Genomic DNA, 22039 nt, shown 5'->3' with positions numbered 1-22039 from the left:
CAGGGGGCCAGTCCTCACAATGGTCCACTTCGCCATCTGGGATCTGCTCTCCCGGGATCTCCAGGTGGTGGCTCACCTGTCAGGAAACAGGACTCACAGTGACCAAGAACAGGGACCTTCCAGCTTAGAAGATTCAGGCCACCCAGGAGCCAACCCTTTTGAAACAACTTCATAGGCATTACTTCCAGGGTCTCTGCGAGGAATGTGCCCAGTTACAAGAGTCCCCATGTTCAGGGAAGCCCAACACTGATTTCCCACAAGGTGTTTACGGTTCAGTGCAATCTGCCAGTCAGGGGTCACTTAACCTGGGAACTGTTTTGCTTGAAGCGTGATGCCTAATCCAGCCGGGTTGCTGGCGGGACAAGTCAGAGTAACTGGTGGTCACATGCTCATTCAAAAGAGGAGATTTTCTTAACCTTTTACTCAAGTTGGCATTTCCCAAAGAGAGGTCTGTGGAGCGGTTGTTTCCCTTGTGATGTGTGCAACATGGGAAAAAGGGGGGAAGGAAGGGGAGAAGGAAGGAGAGAAGGAAGGAAAGGAAGAGGAAGGGAAAGGAAGGAGGGAGGGAGGGAGGAGGTCGGTGTGACGAAAGGAAAGAGGAACAAAGGAAGGAAAGAGAGAGAGAAAGACAAAGATTTGTTGGCAAACACCCGCTAGGCTTCATATATTAATATGAACTTTGAAACTCTTAGAGAAATTTCCCCTACTCGTGTGATCCCTGCATATCACATGCACAGGTCGGACCACAAATCTGCAGGATGCCTCACATCCTTCATTTAGCAAAAATCCTCCCTGTTCAGGGCCCTTTTACTAAACCTGGCGTGTGATGCGAGTGCATGTGACCGAGGAGCATTACAGAGGATGTTCAAGTTAAAAGGACTTCCTTGCTTCTTCTGTGTCGCCTGGTTCTGTCACTGATCCTCACTCACTCTTGAAATTTTCTTGGATTCAAAGCTGTCTCCTGATTTGAATTTTGCCTAGAAAAATTGAGAATCTAAACAAGCCAATCAGGGTGGGGGGGATGGGGCGGGAAAACAGACCTGAAATCAACTGAAATAAATCATTTTGGTTTTACCCCATGGGACTGCACAGAAATAGAACTTAACGTGCATTAAATGAGAGTGACTGGTGGGGGACCTGGGGCAATTTAAGACTCTGTAAGACAGAAAATCTAAATTAGAGGAAGTGAGCAAATTGCAAATTCAGAACATAAAATGGGGACAAAACATGCAACTCTGTTAGGCACAGGTTCCAAGCGAGCATCTCACTGTCCTCAGTGAAAGTGCACGTAGCATCTCAGGGACTTTGTGTGTGCTGCCCCCAGGACAGATTTTTCAAATGGCTGTTTGTTTTTTAAACCAGAGAAGCTCACAAAAACGTATGCGTGAGAACTTGAATTTGTGGAGGAAATGAATTTCCATGCATAAATGACGCTGCGGCATCGAAGAGGTCTTCAACTCCTTCACAAAAGCTCCTTTTATTTTTTCGATAGCAATTCAGTTGAAGAATCAACTGAACAGCAAAGGCTTCTCCACGTGGCATATGTAACCGAACGACGGACGCAGGGAGGTCAGTGTTGACACGGCTTTCAGACGTGGTCCCCAGCAGCCCGCTGCGACCACGCACATCAGACCTGCCTTCTCCTCTGAGGACCAGCACCGAGGTCACGGCTGCGTATCTCAAACCCGATCAGTGGAGAGCCCTGAGTGTTGATGCAAATACAAACACGGGCCATAAATAATATACATTTAACCATATAAAGGGAACCGCACTGTTCAGGGTGCAGGGCACTGTCTGCGTTTACGAGCTGCTTTGCTTGAAGAGCCTGTGAGACTAAGGGGTGAATAAAATATTCCAGCCAACTAGGAAGGTAGGTGCGCTGCGCATGGGAAAGCACCGTAGCTGACTGCCCTGATTAACGAAGGGCGAGTCACTGCTATGTCCCCTAAGAAAAGGCAGGGCTGTATTTCACCGAGCGAAGCCAGCGCACTATCCAGGGTCCAGCGGTTTAAGGGCTACAGGTAAAACAATGACAAATTAATCGCTGGGGAGCAGTAGAATTCTGCAACACTTTCTGGCTAAAAGCAAGACAGCCCTTTATTTTGCCGCCCAGAGAGGAAGCCAGTCTCCCCCCACCCAACCCCTCGTGGGCCGGGGGCAGAGTTTTCATTCACTTCTTGGCTCTGGTTTTGTTCTGAGGCCACTTAATGTGATCGTGATGAAGGAAGCCCAGGTCTCTTAGAGAAAAGGACAGAACAGAGTAATAGGTCTCCCTCCTCCATCGTGAGTTTGGAAGTCCCCACTTCCGGGAAGGCAGAACCAATCTGCCTGAGGAGGCCTGAGTCAGGCCCCAAGCACAGCTGGCCTGTGCTGGGAAGCTCAGCGTAAGTGAAGGAGGCGTGTGCGGAGGACCAAGCAGTCTGGACCCAGGAGCCAGGCTGAGCCTTGGCCAGGTGGACAGAAGACCCAGTCGCTAATTCTTCCCCAGGGGAGCCAGGCTGACCTTGGAGGTGTCAGAGATGGGCAGGGTCAGCGCAGACAGCTGGCCAGGCAGATGCCTGTTCAACAAGCCAAAATCAGGACCAGGTCAGGGGTCAAAGGCCCCCTCCAATCTGGACAGAGATACATTTACTATATGGAGTCTTAATATCCAATTTTTGGAGAATCCTGACCCTAAATTGGGGTCTAGGTGTGTTCAAGCATTCCTCAGAAGTGTGACAGAAAATGCAGACAGGGGCCACCGTCTCTGGATTTCCAAGGGTCCCTCTGAGGAAGTGACCTGTGAGCTGAGGCCCAAGAGTTGAGATGGATTCATGGAAAGTGGGAGCAGTGCAGATGGGGTGAGCTGGAGTTCCAAGGAAGAGCAACTGCAGAAAGTTCCACAGAGCAAGGGGACCAGTGAGTTCAAGGTAGGTTTGTTACCACACCCAACTCAGGTCCACTCACTGGACAGGCAGCAGAGCCAGCCTGTGACGCCAGTGGTGGTGAAGGGAAGTGCAGTGTTTATTCGCAGGCGCCAAGGAGGGAGAACAGGCAGCTGGTGCTCAGAAGATCCGAACTCCCCGAGGGATTTCAGGCAACGGCTTTAAAGGAAACATTAGAAGGGAGGGTGGCTGGACCTTCCTTTGATTGGTTGGCAGCGTGGCAACAGGGTGATGTTTCAGGCATCTCAATGCTCAGCCTTCTGATTCCAGCCAATCTGGATGCACGTGCTTGTGGTCAGCAGTTTCTATATGTTTGGTCCTGGTTTCTGTAAAACCCAAGGATATGCATCAGACAGTTGTCTGTATCCTTTCCAGGAAGAATTAGGAGTCCTGTGACTCTGTTTTATGGCTGAACTGTTGTTCAAGCTACTATGGCTTTTCTTGCTTGACTGCTTTTCCTGCGTTAACGCATTTCCTCACTTCCCAAATTCATATCTGCCTGGACCTGCTCTTTGGAAGTCAGGAAAGACTGAGAGACTAAAGCTTTTTCTAGAAACCAGGGGCATAGGAGACTGAGGGGCTTGTATCTGGGAAGGGCCCGCAGTGTCCTGCTCGGTTTCAAGTTGAAGGACAGACAGGAATTGGAGAGAAAATAGATCCAAGAGAGAGGCAGGAATGATCAGTGAGCCCTGCAGCAGAGGACAAGGGGTAGGGGAGAATTTATTTCCTTTCTTCTCATCCTTCCCGAGACCCACAAAGGGGAGATGCGACGGATGGAGGAGAGAGAACAGAGGGCACAGGGCAGGCTATTCAGCACCTTTGATTCCAGGCACAAATTCTGTTTATTTTTATAGCATCTCTCTTGCAAATAATTAACAGTGGTTGGATATAACTGGGGGCCATACCATTGCCACTGAGCTAAACACCGCAAGCCCTCAGAGAGAACATACAATGACGTCAGCTTCTGGACCCTCCCCACCTCCCTCCCATCTCTTTAGAGGAACTTGACATGCACATTTTTCAACCCCCGGCTCTGGCATTTTCCACCAAATATTCCAACCAGTATTTTCCACGATCCCTAGAAAAACATTCTTGCTCACTGGTCTTGTTCACCTGAAATCCCTCTTCCTGCAGATTTGTCCTGGGTACCTTCCAAGTTGACAATCGGAAATTACTCTGTATTACAAGGTGGAACTAGAAACGGTGTTGCTGGAAAATGTGTTTCCCCAGTCGGCCCCCAAGAGGGGACCTTCTCTCCTGTGTTGTTAGTTTCCATGCTGTTTGTCAACCTGCTACATGCACCCCCCCATCCCGTTCTCTGTCTTCATGCTCACTAAGCTCAGTTTTTCCCTCGCCACATGTGAGAGCCCCAGCTGTCCTCCCTTGTTTGGGGGAAGTTCTAAGGCTAAAGTGTCATTAGCCAGAGAGAGGAGACTGTATGAACTCAGGCAGGCGAGGAACTTATCTGTTAATCCCAGGCCATCCTCTGATTTTACAAAAGAGGAAGGTGGAATCTGAGGAAGCAAGTGTCTCCCTCAATGCTTTCCTGTGTCGTGGAGGCAGAACAGGGTCCGAGCCGTCACAGACCCCGGTCCAACTGTCTGTGCTCTTCACCCAAGTGAACGACATGTGGTCACACAAGGGACAGTCTCCCCGGCTGGGCGAGTGGGAGGCGGAGGGACGAGATGGTGGTGTCGGTGGTGGGGGGAGGGTCTTTGCACTCTCAGGAGACAGGTCTCCACTCCTGAGGACCCTTGGTGAGGCCACCAGACACAGGGAGGTGAGCTTTGTAGAAACACAGGGTAATTTTTTTGACTTTCCAAAGCATCTTGGTCCTCACGCTCATTTGCCTCCACTCTCTTTTTCCCTTGTTACTCTGGACACTCCATCCCTCCCGGCTGCTCCACTGCCCTGGCCGAAAACGGGGTGAGGAACATGAAACCACAGGAGACACCTGACATCTTTAAGGTCCCAGTTTTGTTTGATGACAAGCAATTTAAAACATCACTACTAAAACAAACATGGGGTATTTTAGGAGAAAGAATAACACATTCAACTGAATTTTTAAGATGAAAAATGAGACTTCCAAATAATTTCTGACTTGAAGGGGGTCTCTTTGAGCTGCTTCTGTTACCGCCCGCCCCCAGAGGGTATGAGTTCATTCTCCTCTGTAAGAGTTTGAAGGCCGAGGAGAACATCTAATTAAAGAAAAACAAACTAAAAAGAAAACAAACAGCAGCTGGTAGGAAGCATTCGAACCAAATGAATAATGGTCTAATTCACATTTTTATGGTGAACCTTTCTGGATCTTAAAATTATAAAACCATACGAATTCAAAAGTCCATGTATATTTTTTAAACCTTATAAATGAAAAATAGCCTTTCGCATCTGCTTCACAGTTTCCTCTGGGGATGTGTCAGTTCTGAGATTTTGTAACGGCCTAGAGGCAGACAGTCCAACCTCCGTGTGACACCAGGTCTGTCAGCCCTGCCGCAGCCCTTGACCCCAGAAATGCCACACACATGAACAGGACACACTCGAGCAGCCAGGGAACAAGAAATAGGGGTCTTCTTGCCCATGTCTTCAATTTTTCAAGATGCACTTGTTCCTATAGAAATAAACAGCTAAAGTTTGAGAGACCTTTTTTGATTCAAGTTAAGTAATTGTATTTTCAATTCGTCCATATGATTCTAAAATAATATGAAATGCCTACGAGGTACCAGGCAGTGGCTAGAAGTTGCGTTACCACATTTTTTTCCCCTGAGGATTTGAATTCTCATAACTGCACCGAGGTTTCCTTAATGGACAACTTTGAACACAGGTAGCAATTCGACTTATGGGAATAGGCATCACCCTCTACCCTCTTCTAGTCTCTTGAGAAAAAGACTGAACTGATAAGACAGTGGAAGGGAAGAGAGGAAGGAGAAGGCTCACCCTCCCACGGCACTGTGGGTCCTCCTGCGGAAACAGTAGGCAAACTGTAAATACAGCAAAAAGAAAGAAAGAGAGGAAGGAAGGAAGGAAAAAAAAAGAAAGAGAAAGAGAGAAAGAAAGAAAGGGAGGGAGGTAGGAAGGAAGGAAAGAGGGAAGGAGGGAAGAAAGGAAGGAGGGAAGGAAGGAAGGAAGAAGGAAGGAAGGAAAGTAGAAAGGAAGGAAGGAGGAAGAGGAAAAGCAGGGACAACATAGCACGGAGGGAAAGGCATACAGTGGAGCGTTCTTTCTTTAAGAGGTCAACACGCCCACGTCGTGGTTTCAGTGGACATGTGTCAAGGGCTTAGCTCAGCTGCTCCGTGATGCCGGTGTCTCAGCATCCATTTGTGTGGTCTCCACGGACCTGACAGTGACACCAGTCCCTGATCAAGCATGTGCCCTCGCTGACAGCCCACAAGGTCATAGCAAATGACCTGAGACTTAATGGAATAACCTGGATTCTCCAGAGGAAAAAAAAGGTGTTCAAAGAAATATGGATGTGAAAGAATATGGTTTATTCCTGGGACCAGTAAATAAGGCAGCCCAACCAAAGCAGAGTGGGTTTATAGAGGAAAGTGTCAAATAATAATAATAATTATTATTATTATAACAAAATTTATTATTATTATAAAAAATAATATAAAAATTATATTATTATTATTATTATTATTATAACAACAACAACAACAGTCACAATCATAATGAAATTGGGCACACAGAAGGTAATAAAGAGCTCCGTGTGTGCCATGCATGCTCTTTTCTGTAGCTGATGGGACGCTATGATGCCTTTGAGGCATTTGTAATATATGGTCAAAATTACGTTTTGATAATGGTCACCCTGGCAGCTTTAAGTCAACATTAACTACATTGCTAAGAGGACTAAATTTTAAAAGATACTACGTGGGGAAGGATCTTCAAAACTGTAAGGCTTATATAATTGTTAAGGAATTTTTTTTTTTGCCTTTAAATCTGTCTCTTGAAGGACCATAAAGTAGAAAAAAGTCCCAGAAGTCCATATTCTTGAGTATGTTTTCATCTAATTAATAAATATTTCATTATCGATCTGACTGTAAGCTGCCCTGACCTCTAAGGATGGTGTTAAAAGGTTTTAAGCTGAAATTACATACACACACACACACACACACACACACACACACACACACCCCTCATAATATGACAATTAGGTAAATATACCAATGGCCCACTAAACTGACTTAAAATAGCAGATTAAATATATATTACATTGAAAAGCTATAGAGTGCCACTATTTGTCAATATCTACATTTTCTGTTACTATCACTTTATCACAGATGAAACCAAGGGCAGCTGAAGACTCACAGGAAGGCCACAGGCACCACGTGGATGGCATCCGGAAACAGAAAGTGCTGAAGGCACGAGCGTGTGGACGGGAAGGGCAGTGTCATCTGTGACGATTCCGGAAGCTGGATTTCACATTCTGCGCGAGAGGGAATCGGCAGCCGCCTCCTCCCCGCCAGGTTGTCCTGCTGGTCGCCTTCCTGTGCCGCCCTTGGAGTGGGATAACTTGGCGTCGCCATTCGTTGCCGCTGGCCCTCCTGGGTGCAGAAACTACCATTGTGCCCGTGTGAGATTTCCTTCGGGAGACGAGCCCTCAGAAGAAGGTGGCATTTGGGTAATTTTCAGGACATCTTAAAATTCTCACCACTGGTTCCGAAATCAGTGCCAAAGTCAAATACAAGACCTGAATAAGAGGCAACACCAGAGCTGGCTGTAAGAAAGTGATTCTTATCTGTAAGGAAGATAATGTCCTCATTATTTGTCTCCTAGTGTGACACACAACCGAAGCCCTAAATCACTTGCTAGAATTCATTTTGCTTTCAGCGTCCTATAATCAGTCCTTGGAGGCATCTCTAGGTACCACAGAAAAAGATCTGGAAGTTAGACATCTTGGAAGAAACATATAAAATTTCAGTGTTTATGGAACAGAGTGAGAAGGAACATTTTCAGCATCGTGACATCCCAGATTTTTCAAGCTCTGTGTGGGGCTTTGCTAAATCAAGTTAGAAGTATCTCTGACTTAGAGGAGTCTTTTCTAATTTATTTTATTCTCAAACCCCTTTTGCTGGTTTATAGTGAGAAGGCATCGTATATGTGCTGTTAAATATGGTATGAGAGGCGATACCACAAAATTACTGTCTCCCGTCCTGGAGTATCTCCTGTATGATGTATAAGTTCCCCTCAGACACCAGACTTCTCTCAACACAGAGGCACAGTTACTGGGCAAGGAATTATCAACTATTTTAACCTTCAAAGAATGTATAATTCAGTTGAAAAAACAAGATACTTTTCCCCAGAATCATGCAAGGAAGTGTTTCCTCATCTATTGTGAGAATATGGCTGGTGAGAGACTATTAATGGTGCAGATATAATGTGCTCAAGGACACATCCCTGCATGACAGGTCCCCTCTCTAGTGAGGGACGTGTGGACGTGACCCTCCCACGAAGTCCACGGTGAAGGTGAGAGTGGGAGCTACGTGATTAGGTTTACTTTGGGGGGAACCATCTCTAGCTGCTTTGCAGAGAATCAGTTTGAAGCTGGGCATGGTTTGGAGGGGGAAAAAACTACTGGAACACAGTTGTGCCTGCCTCGAGATGTAAATGATGGCTTGAATTAGGGTGTGGCAGTGGGTTCAGAGACTCCAGTGTCGGTGGGCCCCGGGGTGGGGGATCTGAGCTTGTGTCCCAACCCTGCAATAGCCAAGGGCTATGAGCAGAACCCAGCAGAAGTTGTCAACAGAGGAGGCAGTGCCAGTCGGTGCCCAGTTTTCACTGGGAAGGTGTCGGCAGGGTGGAGGAGGGTGGGGCAGTCCTCGGTTCTGCTGGGGGTGGGGCGGTTGGCAAGGCCCGGAGGGGAGCTCCTACCGCACCTGGACAGGGCTGCCTGCTACAGGAGAACATGTCACAGGGCCTTGCTTCTCCTAATGTGACCCCCAGTGTGTTAAACTACCTGTGACGGGGACTAGTATCTAGAAGATGAAAAGACCTCTCAAAACCCAACAACCAAAAAATACAAAACATGGAAAATTTGCTTGTCTTACCAAAACGCAGGGAAATTACCATGTGAATGAGAAAAGAGAATCAGCTGATGCAGAGGTGAATCGGATGATTCATTACAGTGAGGATTTTAAAGCAACCGTCATAAAAACACTCCGACAAGGAGCAAAGTTGTGTGTGCTTCCAAAGTTAAGCTGGAATGTTTGTTATAATCTCTGGGATAATCACTAAGAAAATCAATTTAAAATATACAGAAAAGGAAATGAGAAGGAAATCAAAAATAGTACAGTTGGGGAAAAAATCAGTTTAACACAAAAGAGGACAGTAAGGGAGGAACTGAGGAACAAAAAGATATGAGACAAATAGGAAATAAATAGCAAAAAGGTCAGAAGTCGGTCTTGTATCAGCAGGCTTCTCCAGAGAAACAGAACCGGCAAGACGTCTACAGCTAAACCCACATCTACATCTACGTCTGCATCTATGTCTATGACTATGCCTACATCTATGTCTACATCTACATCATCTACATCTTTGTCTACACCTACATCTAGGTCTATGCCTATGTCTACATCTACACCTATGTCTGCGTCTACATCATCTATGTCTACGTCTATGTCTACATCTATGTCTACACCTACATCTATGGCTACATCTACTTCAACGTCTACATCTACATCTACATCATCTACATCTATGTCTACGTCAACATCTACTTCTACATCTTTGTCTACACCTATGTCTATGTCTACATCATCTATGTCTATGTCTACATCTACATCTATATCTACATCAACATTGACATCTACATCTACATCTATAACTACACAAAGAGATTCATGATAAGGAATTGGTGCACATAATTAAGAGGGCTGCAAAGTCCTAAGACCTGCAGTCGGCCAGCTGGAGACCCGGGGGCCAGATGGATCTCGTTCCAGCCTGAAGGGCAGCAGACTGAAGACTCGGGAAGAGCTGATGCTTCAGCTGGAATCCAAAGGCAGCATAATACCAATGTCTTTATTGCAAGGATTATGGGTGTTTCTGTGTGTTTCTAAATTATAGCTTTATTTTTTATCAGTTTACAACGTTGTGTTAGTTTCCGGTGTACAGCACAGTGATTCAGTTATACGTATATGCGTATTCCTTTTCCTATTCTTTTTCATTATAGGTTATTACAACGTATTGAATATAGTTCCTTGTGCTATACAGTGAAAACTTGTTTATCTATTTTATATATAGTAGTTAGTATCTGCTAATCCCAAACTCCTAGTTTATCCCTCCATCCCTGCCTGGTTCCCCCCAGTAACCGTAAGTTTTCGAGGCCTATGAGTCTGTTTGTGTTCTGTAAATAAGTTCATTTGTGTCATTTTTTTTAAGATTCCATATATAAGTGATCTCATATGGTATTTTTCTTTCTCTTTCTGGCTTACTTCACTTAGAATGATGATCTCCGGGTCCGTCCATGTTGCTGCAAATGACATTATTTTACTTTTTTTTAATGGCTGAGAATTATATTTTTGGAACTTAGCTTCTTGTCTGACTGATTGCAGGACACGCTGATGGCTACATAAAATTCAAAGCTAAGGGACATGTAACTGGGATTTTTTTTTTAAGTCATGTAGCATCTTAAAAAAAGTAGCAACACTCCCCCAAACAATATTCCCTGACATCCATACAAAGGAAGAGATTAATTTTTCCCCATCTGCTATGTCCTCTCATCACACACTTCTATTTTGAGCTCAGCTGATGCAAATCAGCAAGTCACTGTTGAAAAGCCCAAAACAGACACCCTCCGCAAAACACCGTGCTGACTTCCTTTGCATCCTCGACACTTTGTCTCCTCCCATCACGGCTGAGTCTGTTAAAGGTGTTCAGGCTGACCTCTTACAAAGACAGCAATTACTGGAGAAGTAACGCCCTGTGACAATTCATGTCTTTACACATTTCTGAGAAGTGTCATTTTCTCAGGCAAGAAAAAGGTATCCTGTCACCTAACATGAACTTCCTACCTGAGACGTGGTTTCTCAGCCTTTCTTCTCAAATCAGCTAACAGTGGCTGGTCCCCCAAGCACAGGACTAAATGCTTTAATTACAGATGAGCACTGAAAGGACATAATTTTCTTGTTTCTTTCCCAGGATGATAGGTTTAGTAAAACTTCCTGACAGAACTGTGTGTCTGCGGGATTACTGCAGGCTGATTTCCCCCCATATGGAAGTCACTTAGAGTTGCTTTGATTTCCAGTAACTTCCTTCAGGTAAATGCCTGGAGGTAAACACCTGCAGTCACAGGCACAGTCTGCTTGGTGTCTGCCCATGAGCTCTGCCCGCCGTCAAGACTGGCCCGACTCTGACTCCAACCTGCCCTGAAATCACGCCTTATGCGAGACAGATTCCCATCCCATAATAGGGCTCATTTTTAATCCTGTATTTAACAAAGAGTGCTAATCTCTACAAATGAAATCCACATTCCAGAAGTGGAAATATCCACATATGAAATAATAAAGCAGCAAGCTGATGTGGGTTCTTTTGTGGCTGGGGTGCAAACCAGGATGCCCAGTGGCCCGTCCATCTACAGGCTGACCCTGATAAAGGGTGATTGTAGCCTGTTCCATGTTCCCCACTGGCACCAGACCTCATGGCCACCTCCCTGGTCAGTTCTCCCTAAGAGGGAGGTGGGTGCCAAGAGCGTCACTGGTCTCTCCGAGTAATAAGGGAGGGAGCCTAGACTCTGCCTAGACAGGAAAATCAAGACAATGTCTTACAGATCAGTCCACTTAGACCAGAAAAAAGATTAACTGATGCAGTTAAAAACACAAAGGTACAGCGGAAGAATTTCAAAATAGCTCTTTTCTTCTCAGTTATGCCTGATCTTGACTTACAGTACCTTGTTCATTTCTTGTGTTGTTATTTTGTTGGATTTACTTTTTCAAAACATATGTACTTTGTAGTTTCTGTCTATATTACTTTTGTTGTTACTGAAACTCAGGTCCAGTTGCTCGCTACTCAAAAGCCAACTCAAGAGGCCAGTGTTTGGTAAAAAGACAAGTTTGCTTCATTCCAGAAGCAGGCTGCCTGGAGGGAGGGGGGACTCATGTCCAAAGGCCAATTCCCTGCCAATCAGGGGAAAGGAGTTTTTAAACATGAACCTCAGGAGTGCATAGGCAGAGGGAGGGGGCTGCATGCAGAACAGCGCAGTCAGCTCTGACAGTCACCTTGAAATTGGCCATGTGGTGGTCTGGTCAGTGTCATCTTGATTGTTTTGAGTACAGTTAATCTTCAGTTCCAGGGTCAGTTTGTTCCCAGTTCTTGAGGCCAGTTCTCAGAACTGTGGCAGCTCTTTTCCTGGCTCCAGTCTAGTCATCATGTAGTTAACTTCTTCCACCTGGTGGGGGTTCCAGTAGCTACAAGACAGCTCAAAGGACATGGCTCCGAGCCTTATCTACAGCCCTTGAGGAGGGACTAAAGGTCCTGGACTTGGTTTAATGACTAAACTATTATTGCTTTGTCCTGTTTGACTGCTTTTCTTTGTTTCTGCTTTCTTTTTTTCATTTCTACGATTAAATGTATTCTTTAGTTAAAGTTTTTTGACAGAAGAAAGGCAGGTGGGGTATCTGGGGAGGGAGGTGTCTGTCCCAGGAAGACTCTATAAGGTCCTCCTTTGTTTCATTAGGACTTAAAATTCTGGGGGCACTAGCTCTTGGCATCTGTTGTTTGCTGATTCTTGCTTAGCACCTCTGTAATTTTGGACTGTGAATGCATTATCAGTAGGGTTGTATATGCAAGAACAATGCACCATCCAGATTAAGAAGGGATGACTCCAAATAAATGATGTATTTGCCTTTGTAGTACCTCAGTGATGTCCAGCCTTTTATGGTATTTGTCATTTGGGAGATTTGGGATCAAAAGTTAACATGAATTCAAACTTTAAACCCACCTCTATGGGACACCTGTGATCACAAACTCTCAGAAAGAGTACAGATTTTTTTTTCCGCACCAGACCCAAATCATGAAAACAAGCTTCCATACTTTCTCTTCTCAATGAGCCCTTTGCTCATGTTTGAGGCTTGCTTTGGGGGTTTTCCCTCTCAAGGCCTGGACCGAGTGCAGGATCTCAAGTCCAGTCCCCTACCCTGACTGAGCACAGGACTTACTCTTTATGGCCATAGAGCGCACACTTCCTGGTTATTGACATTGGCAGGGCTCCCAGGGCAGCGTGCTCAGTACCCAGCAACCATTCTTAACGGTACTTTTCTCCGTGCTTTCAGCCCTTGGGAGTTGCTCTTGGCAGCAGGAACGTTTCAGATTACCTAATCAGCCAACTACTACACACAGTAGTCCTACCATTCTCTCTCTCTCTCTCACACACACACATGCATGCAAACACACACACCACACACACAACTGGCCCACACTGCTGCGTCTCTACCCTGTGTTTCCTGGTGGTAAGTGACCAGTCACCCATCGTAGGCGTTGTTCAGACGGCCCCCCTTCTGTGTACACTCCTATCTTACAGCTCACTGGTACCCCCTCAGAGGCACAGCAGGGAAGGGAATCAGAGAAGCATCAGCAAGTTCCACCTCAGCAGCATCAGTAAGAGGACTCTGCAGTGGCACCCCTCCAGCAGGAGTTCTCTGAGGCCTGAGGATCGAGTCATCCGGTTTCCCTGTTTCTCGCTATGACCTACTAAGAAATCACCAAGTGCCTTTAGCAGAGATGAGTGTCTCATTGTGTGTCTCTCCCTCTATGTTTTGTTCACTGCACCTGTTCAAGAGAAAAAAAAATGGCTCATCATGGAATCCATTAGACTAGCAGGCAGATGATCTTTGCTTCTGGGCGTTCAGGGGAGGGAGAGCAGCTGTCGTCCCTGGATTGCAAAGACATCCTGGCATTTCAGAGATGTGTAGAAACAAGGAAATTCCTTTGTACTCTGTTTCTAAAGTGATCCAAGTGGGGAAATGGCAGGCAGGGCACCCGGCCTGCAGTTGCCCTTAGAACACGTGGTTAAAAGATGATTATTCCAGGGTGTGCTCAGAACAGGGGGCCTGAAGAAACGGCTTCTGTTTACAAGACACCCAACAAGAATCTGGGTTCACTGTGACAAGGGGCACCAGACTTGGTGCCTTTGTCCTGTGAGCAAATACCTTCCACGTGCCCCCCGCCCCCCGCACCTACGCATGGCTGCTGGGCTGGCCCAGCCGGGCAGGGCTCAATATTGGAAGAAAAGCTGAAGTATTTAATGGGGGAATTGCCGCCTGGAGCCTGTCTGGTCCACGCATGGGTGGGCCATGAGGGGTTTTACAGACATAAAGGCTCTGAACCTCTTTTCAAGGGGAAAAAGAAAAACATCTCATGTGCATTCTGGAGTGCAGAAGGTTTTTAGGGCAGAGAAGATACTTTGTATGACATTAAATGATGGATGCCTTTGTCCAAACTAATGGCCTGTGGACTTTGGTGATTATGAGGTGTCAATGTACGTTCACCCTTAGTTAAAAAAAAAAAAGGTAGCAATCTGTAAATAAAAATGATGACCGTGCATGTGTGTGGAGATGGGGTGTGTGGGAAATTTCTGCACCTTCCTGTCGATTTTGTTGTAAACCTAAAACTGCTCCCAAGAAAAGTCTCTGTGTTAGGGCAGGCATTTTTGGCAAGACTTTGATTTCAGATATATACATATGCAACATGTATACATGTCATGTATGTGTGTGTTTGTTAGATTGTGATGTAAAATGTATTTTTAGGTCAAAAAAGCTTGCAGGCCACTGTAGTTAAGTTACACCAGCAAATAAAAGCACAAATTAACCTCAAAAATAAAAATAAAAGATGAACATCCCCACCAGGAGTGGGGAGCCCTGCTGGGTATTATCAGTGACTGGGGGTCGTGCTGCGGAAGGACAGGCGACGCTCACCGTGTCTCAATCAGAGCTGCAGGGACGTGGTCCTGTCATCCGGTGACAAAAGGCAGCCTGCATCACCCCCGTGGTGACGGGTCCAGGCGGCCGAGATGCTCTGCCTCCCCTTCCCAGGCACCATCACGTCCTACGGTCGATAAAGGGGGCGCGTCCACTAAGTTAACAGCAGAGCTTCATTTAATGCTGCCTAACTCTGAGGAGACCATCAAGTCTCTTAACAAACTGTGTTGTGTCCTGCCATTAAGTTGTTATCATTACTCAGTATTTGTCCAGATGGCAAATAATTTTTAAAGCCAGACCAGGTGTTGGAGAAGCAGTGTTCATCTCAAAGCTGATGACGGTGGAGAAATTAATTTAAAAGCTGTAACAGGAGCACAGCGGTGCTTCAGTGAAGGCTGATCACAAAAAAAAAGGAAGGAAAAACTTGATAGTCCCTGAATACAAGGCTGAGTAGAGGTGGGTGTGAGAAAGCGGGCTTTAATGCCGCTGTCTGGTGCTTTCACGGGAGTCCCGTCTGTTCGAGGCTGGAAAGGAGAAACAGCAATAAATGCTCAGAAGGCTCGCACCGAGCACCGGTGGCGGCTGGTGTCAGCTCAAATCAGCATCAAACGTGGACGCAGCCTGATTTTTCTCACATGCCCGTTTCAGGCGTGGAAGCCCGGATTTCACGGCTGCAGCTGGAAGTCACAGAGTTCTTAATTCATTTTCGAATGGAGAGCTCCCATCAGGCAGCCTTCCCAGTTTCCTACCCCCAGTCCCCGAGGGGGGACCTAACCTATTTATGGAATCCAGAAGAGGCTGAGGTTTTGAAGACTTTTCCAGAGTGACAGAGAGTGCCAGGAAATCTCTCTTTCATACTGACAAACCATGGAGCACTTCACGTTTTTGGTAAAACGTCAGTTTGACAAGATTAGCTTGGAGTCGGCCAGCCTTGGCTCCAAGGTCTGCCTCTTACACTGACCAGCGTGGCCGGATGCCATGCGACTCTGTGGACGTGGGGCCTGGGCCCGGGCCACCTTGGAAGGGCCCCCCTTGGCCTAGTTATCTGCTGTCACCATGTTGAAATTCCAAATAATTTTAAACTAAGGGCCCCAACATTCCGTTTTGCCTTGAGCCCTGCAGCTCACGTAGCTGGGGCTGATTGCGTGAGTTAGTTAGTCTCTCTGAATTGTAGTTTCCTGACCTGCGCCTTGCAGATTAGCAACAGCTCTCCTCTCACAGGGGTGATCTGAAGAGAAGAAGCGAGATAGTCAGGCTCGCAGCACACGTGAGCCCCTGTTCAAAGCTGCCACTGCCGGTGTTCTGTCATTGTCAGTTTCGTTACTGTCACGATTCGTGTGATGAGTGTTAATGTGGCCCCCCTGCCCTGATGGCCATGGTGCAGTGGACTGCTCTGTCCGGCTGGAATCCTTCATCCACCTGCTCTTCAGGGCAAGGAACGCCTCTTAAATATTCTGCTCAGCAGGAGTGGTTCCCTAATCCACTGTTCCCCTGTCTTCTTTGGCGTCAGCCTCTGAGATGCCATCTTTATTTAAAAAATAATAATAAGTGGGGAGGACATAGATCAGTGGTAGAGTGTGTGCTTAGCATGTACAAGGTCCTGGGCTCCATCCCCAGCACCTCCATTAAAAATAAATATTAAATAAACAAGTAGACCTAATTACCCTCCATCATCATTCAGAAATGACGTGAAGACCTGTGTTCCTTTGCATGAGATTAAATATCTCTTCCATCTGGCATTTTATTTTCTCTCCAAGCTGCACCTTGCTCTGCAGAGATGAAGTCGATGGTAAGCCTTAATCCTACATTACTCTGATATCTGCAGAGATTCGGTCTCATAGTTCGCATTCACATTTTTGTCAGCTCTTGTGTTCTGAAAATGGGTATTTGACAACAGGTGAACCTATCTTCAGTGTCACAGGTGGATAAATGCAAAAGCTGAAAAATAACTAATTTTGTTTATTAACACAAACAAAAGACTCAAGCATTTCATGTGCGTCAATGGAAACATGATTTTTGCACCTGTCCTAAGAGATTCTTGCATTGGGTTTTTTTCCCCTGACTTAAAATTCGATATTTATTCCTTTTCTTTTCTTTTCTTTTCTTTTCTTTTTTGTGCTCTTTCTCTCCCTTTTGTTAGGAAATGCCTTACCAAAATATCTCTCAGAATTTATGGTTTGTGTCAGCGGGAATTCTCCCCAACCTGGTCAGTGCGGCTTTCTCCCCACTGCGGCCGTGCAGCATGACGCCTCGAGTTCTGCAGACACCTACTTGCCCAGAAGCTTGTTCTGACAACCTTCCTGTTTCTAGATCCCAGGAAATTTAGATACTGCTCCTGACTCTGGTTGCCAAGAGCAGCCGAAGGCCAGCAGTAGTGTCTCCTTTACGGTGTGTCCTCAGAGAAAGCACAAAGGAGGAACCCCTCTGGATAAAATGAAGGTCAAAACTCAACGTGTAGTTAAAACTCTGCTTGTTCAAAAGAGCCTTGTAGAGTTTGGGGCAAATGATCATTGTCTCTCTGTTTGTGGTGATGTTGGAAATGGGGTTGGGTGAGAGAGGGGGTCCTCGCAGCTCCAGAACGGATGCAGAATACCTGGCACTACCAAGGACCCCAAATCCTGCAATATTTCAAGTCTCCCTCAATATCCACCCAACCACAGTCCACGAAGCTACCCCCGCCCGCATCGGCCACAGGTGTCTCCTTATTCAACAGTCGTCGGTGCCAGGAATCTGGGCCAGCCGGGCCACCCCTGCACACGGCGCTAAGGGTGCAGACTGGCCGTGCAGCACCCGCGGGCAGAGGCAAAGCGCCCTCTTCAGGAAGAGTCGCTCCTGTGCACTCTGACAGCCTAGCCCCGCATCCTGCCCGATGTGGGCCGCCTCTCAGGAGGTCACTGACTTAGCCAAACAATGTACTTGTGACTCCCTGTCCCAGGCGTGTCCTTCCTGCTGGACCATAAACAAGTGGAAGGCAGGTTGACGTTCATCTTATTATATCTTCCATTTTGTGGGGAGCACGTGATTCTATTAAATTCTACATATTCAATTAAAATGGGATGATTTATTGTTCATTGCTTGATCAAGGTGTCTTACTTTCAACGATTATTTCTGAATTATATCATACTGCTTCTTCAATACATGATAGGTTTTACAAATACATAACTCTGTAAATGCTTACTGTTCGTTGCAGCTGAATATGTTCTGAGTTGGTTCTTTTCAGTAATGACTGCATTTCCGAGCAGAGCCCAGGGGGAGAGACCAGGCATCGAGAGGGACGCGCTCGCTAAGGCAGGGCCCCCCGGTGTCCCTGTCAGCGTTTTCCCTCGGAACCTTCCATCCCTGGTGGGACTGAGGCCAACTCTGGCGATGACTTACTGTGCGCTCTCTCCTCATTTCCAGATCGAATTCCACAAAAAGGCAAAATGTGCCTAGGAATATGTTTTAATCAGAATTCAGAAAAGATTCTGTCTCTTCAGTCCATTAGTTCCCAATTAAAGCAAATTTCTCATTTGTCTCTTTTATTTTTCATCGAATTTTTCTTTCCAAGTTAGTAGCCCATGATACTCACAGCGGAGAGCCCACTTGCCCTTCGCTCTCCTGCTGGAGCTGCTCAGCTCAGAAGGAGGCGGTCTAACCGGCTGCCCTGGGACATCTGAGCCACCTCCATGCGGGTTCCAGCAGCATTAAGTGTGACTGCGAAGTACGAGGGTCCCCCGATGCCCAGCTGAAGTGTAAACCGTGTTCAGCGTCCAGGGAAAAATTCAGGTCATATCAACTCTCGTTTGTATTTCTCTAGCCTTTAAAAATTTATGTATTCATGTTCAAACAATCTGATGCTCTGATAAATTTAAATTTTTTATCTCTCATACCAGCTAGGGAAAATACACTCTCAAGTACCTTATATTTGCAAAAACCTTTAAAATGGTGGACATTATCCTGAAAGTTTGGCTGATTCATTTCGGGTCACTGCAGGGAAACAGCCCGACGGAAGCTCCCGGAGGGCTCACAGGGGAAGTAAAAGTGATGAAGGGGTGATCGAAAATAAACACAAAAGCTCGTCATTATTACCTGCATCTCCACTGCTGTTGTCACCCCCATCAGGACAGCAGAGACTGAAAGCTGTCACAGCCAGCCCCACGCTGGGAACTGTCTGCGCTACCTGCCACGATGTTGTCATCAAGGCCCAAGGCTCCATGTGGCCAAGTGACATCTTAATTATTTTAATTGCACAGTATTCCACATATTAATTGTTTTATATCTCTTACCCGTTTACATATATATAATTCATACAAAATTTATGTATATAATTCAATATATATACATACATTTCCTCAGTTGTTTACAAGTGGCTATGGCTGCTTTTTCTGGGCCCTGAGCTCTACTTGGCTTAATTTTTACTTGTTCATATGTGTCATGTCCCAGATGGCTCTGAAATGGGTCAATTAGCATCATTGTGTGCAGTGCAGCTGAAACTGAGCAGAGAGACAGAGAGAAACACTCCATCGGCAGCAGGAGTGACATAGCCTGAGGTGAAAACCAGGCAGAACCACACTGGGGACCAGCAGAATCCTGTCCCACCCACCAGGGAGCCTCTGCCAGGCGGGATGACTCGGGTGTGAAAAGGAGGATCATTAGGTTCTTAAAGAACTAACTTCTTTTTATAATCAGATTCGGCTTCTAGCTCAGCCCAATCAAAACAGCCCCCAGAAGGCCCAATTCCTCCGGGCCCCCGGGCGCCCCCATTTACGTCTCCTAAGCCTGAACCCCTCGGTAATTCCAAAAGCCTGGAGCCGCGTGGAAGAAAGCGGAGGGAGGAAGGGAGCCAGGCACGTGGCTTTCCCTAAGAAATATTGGAAAATTCCGATGGTATTAAGCAAGAAGGCAAAATTTCCAGGGGATCAAAATCTCTTTGATTCACAGTGGGAAAGCTAAAACCCACACCAATGGACACGAGGCCATCGTCCCCAGGGATTGTCAAAATCAGACACGCACCGGAGGTGACAGATCTGGAATCTCTTGGGCAGGTCGGTTCCCATCTTCGTCTCGCTGGCTGACCCCGCTCGCTGACACCCAACAGGCCTGGGAGCTCATGCCAAGGCGGGTTTACTGGGGCTCAGCGTCTGCGTCGAAACGGCCCGACTGGGTTAACTCAGCGGTCAGCCTCACACTGACCCAGCCAGCGGTCCTGTCCTGCATCCAAGCAAGTGGAGAAGAGACAGCCCCGAAGTGGATGGAATCTTCACTGTTTTCCCCCAAGATTACTGAAGCCAGCTTTTGATGTGGTAGTTCTTGAGTTTGCCCCTGTTTACATTGGCATTTTTGTCATCAAGGGGGACGGGGCGAGAAACTTCTTCTCAAAAGTGCCTTTCCCCACTTTTCGGCCTGAGTTGATGGAACATTGGATCCTGCCTTCCTGCTTTGGGAGGGAAGACCTGGACTAAATGAGAGAGAAAATCCATTTATATCGCATTTGTTTTCTCAAGAAAGGTATATTTGGAGACTATTACAGAGATAAAATGAATCACCACGTATTTTATTTAATCAGAATGAGTGAGCACCTCGGTTTTTACACAACTGAAGGAGAAAAATAGCCCCAATACAATAAATCATTCCCCAAAATGTTACAATTCTTTTCAGAGATTTATGACCACAGGAACGCAACTTCCAAGATAAACTCCCCATCAAAGATAGGAATAAAAAATTTTTTTAAACCTTATACAAAGCTAATAGGGTCATTTTGGGTGCAAACGACCGAAGACCCCACCCCAAGTTCCTTAGGCGTCAGCTCATTCACGTAACTGGAAAGTCCAGAGAGACTGGGCAGAGCCCAGAGCTCCTCTCTCCCCGGGGGTCCCCTCCATGATCCGCTTTCTCTCTGGCTGTTGGAGATTCTGAGACAGAAGCTCTGGGTCTTACATCCTTCCAAGTTCGTATCCAAGGCAAGAAAGTGTCCCTTTCAGAAATCTCCAAGTCTCACCTACGTGTACCTCTCCACCCACTCGTCCTTATGGCCAGGGGACCACAGTGTCCAGGTCCCATGCTCCACCCTCAGATTGTGGCCGAGACACTTTGCCAAGTCACAAGGCCTATGAGTGGAGGACCAGGTGACTTCCTACTGGAAAACGAAGGTACAGTTACCAGAAAGGGAATTTTTGGTGGGAAAAAACAGATACTCACAAAAGACATTTTTTTCCTTCTATGGAGAATTTGGAATACAAATCAAGAAGAAATCCAGCAACACCCACTGCTCCAAGACCCACCAGCACATTCTGTAAATATTGTGAAGTGTTTTTTACAGACACCTACCCCCCTCCACATAACCTGATCTATTCTATCTTTAACCAATGGACTTTGGTTTTTTTACAAAATTGTAATCAAAATCCACATGTTCGGGGATAATGTACATTTTCTTTACTTAACATTATTCTGTAAAGGCTTTTAGAAGACTCAACATGGTCCTCATGTTAACTCTGCCTAGAGCAAAGTTTTTATCAGAAAATCTAATAGTTAAGCCCGTTTTGCCCTTAGGGCAAAGTAGTTGAGTGTGAAAGGAGTAAGAGGTGACTTTTTTTAACATTTTTATTGATTTATAATCATTTTACAATGTTGTATCAAATTCCAGTGTAGAGCACAATTTTTTCAGTTATACATGAACATATATATTCATCATCACATTTTTTTCTCCGTGGAGTGGTGCCTTTTTTTTAATTGAAGTGTAGTCAGTTTACAGTATTGTGTCAATTTCTGGTCTACAGCATCATGTCTCAGTCATACATATACACACATATATTCCTTCTCATATTCTTTCTCATTCTAGGTCACTAAGTTACTGAACATAGTTCCCAGTGCTAGACAGTAGAAACCTGTTGTTTATTTTATACATAGTATCTGCAAATCTCAAATTCCCAATTTACCCCTCCCACCCCCTCCCACTGGTAACCATGAATTTATTTTCTATGTGTAGAGGTGCCTTTCTGATAATCATACATATTTAACATAATTGGGGGCACACTTTTGAAAAAGCCTCCTCCCATGTACCCTTATATTATGATCACTGTTGTGTGTGTGTCTGAATAAGACTTGATGACATCAGTGTTAACAGAACCCTGTGTTCCTTCGCCTGGATGCTCCGCATGTCATTTGGCCAATTTGTACTCTGGTACGTCAACTACTACTATTTTAACTATTACACATAAAAAATAACTT

General features: G+C 45.9%; 1 non-coding gene across 1 annotated transcript; it reads left to right on the top strand.

Annotated features, from left to right (window-relative positions):
* Nucleotides 1–13943: 13943 nt before the first annotated feature.
* On the top strand, nt 13944–14074 carry LOC116285942 (small nucleolar RNA SNORA11). Its single transcript, XR_004195710.1, has one exon. It is a non-coding gene; the product is annotated as a small nucleolar RNA SNORA11 (small nucleolar RNA).
* Nucleotides 14075–22039: the final 7965 nt, after the last annotated feature.

This window comes from Vicugna pacos, chromosome 28, assembly GCF_048564905.1.
Source record: "Vicugna pacos chromosome 28, VicPac4, whole genome shotgun sequence".
NCBI lineage: Eukaryota > Metazoa > Chordata > Mammalia > Artiodactyla > Camelidae > Vicugna > Vicugna pacos.
Note: the sequence above shows the minus strand (reverse complement) of the source record. Positions and strands in the feature narration are given on the sequence as shown.